The sequence below is a fragment of the Puccinia triticina genome, chromosome 11A, assembly GCF_026914185.1.
Source record: "Puccinia triticina chromosome 11A, complete sequence".
Lineage (NCBI taxonomy): Eukaryota > Fungi > Basidiomycota > Pucciniomycetes > Pucciniales > Pucciniaceae > Puccinia > Puccinia triticina.
This window is the reverse complement of record NC_070568.1, coordinates 4,299,569-4,300,714: the sequence shown is the minus strand read 5'-3', so window position 1 is coordinate 4,300,714 and position 1,146 is coordinate 4,299,569.

The window sequence follows — 1,146 nt, the reverse complement described above, 5'->3', positions numbered from 1 at the left end:
ATGTACGGAGAGAAGCTGAACTTCTCTCCTGGGCTAGTACTTTGCAATACACAAGTGGTTCCTAGAAACCGTTTCAGGCCTCTGTGCCGTGTGCCAGCCCAGACAGTGAAGAGTCCCAAGCGGACTCTTACACTTTTTTTTTCTCGATACCACTCCTGAAAACCCTTTCGTGATGGGTTCTCTAAACTCTTCGTCTTCGTCGAGCAATCTGGCTCACCTTTTGCCTTCGTCTTTGCCCTCGACCTCGCTCCCTTCCTCAAAGTTGTCCGACGTACTCAACCCCTCTCTGAATCCGATCAAACCAGCACGAGTAATAATTGAACTGCAAATCACGGGCCGTTATTTCAGGGCTCTCATCGACACAGGCTCTGAGATCGATCTCATCTCGGATAGAGCAGTGGACGACTCCTTTCTGGAACGCCAACCAATGGCACGACCTAGCTCAATTCGCCTGGCGCTGGGAGACGGCTCCGCAATGCCCCTCACCATCCGTCATTTCGTCGTGGCGACGCTGCGTGTCACCCGACCCACATTGATATTTGAAGATACTTCTCTGCGGGTGGGACCGGTGCTAGGCGATTTCGACCTCATCCTTGGAACGCCATTTTTGCATCGTCATGGGCTATCCGTCTCGGTGGAACAACAAGCCATGGAGTGTTCCCGACTGAATGTCCTCATCCCAGACTACCGAGTGGACCCTGGACAATTTCAATCCATAGCCGCAGTCGACACCCCCTCCGAGGCAAATCAATATCCGTGCGCGGAGTCGGAGAGGTTGATTTTGAAGGAATTTGCTGATCTGTTTCCCGAGGACATCCCTGCGGTCAATGAGGACGTTGACGACTCAGATCAATCTAAAGGAAGCTTGTTTCCTAACAAACTACAAGACGCAGCGTCTCGAACTCGACACAAAATCGTACTGACTGACCCCAATGCAGTAATCAACGAGCGTCAATTCCCGTACCCTCCCAAGCACCTCGCATCGTGGAGAATACTCTTAGATCAACATATTAAAGCGGGCCGCATCCAACGGTCAACCAGTCAGTACGCGTCCCCAAGTCTAATCATTCCGAAAAAAGACCCCTCTGCCCTTCCCCGTTGGGTTTGCGACTACCGCAAACTCAACAGCCTCACTGTTTGTGATCG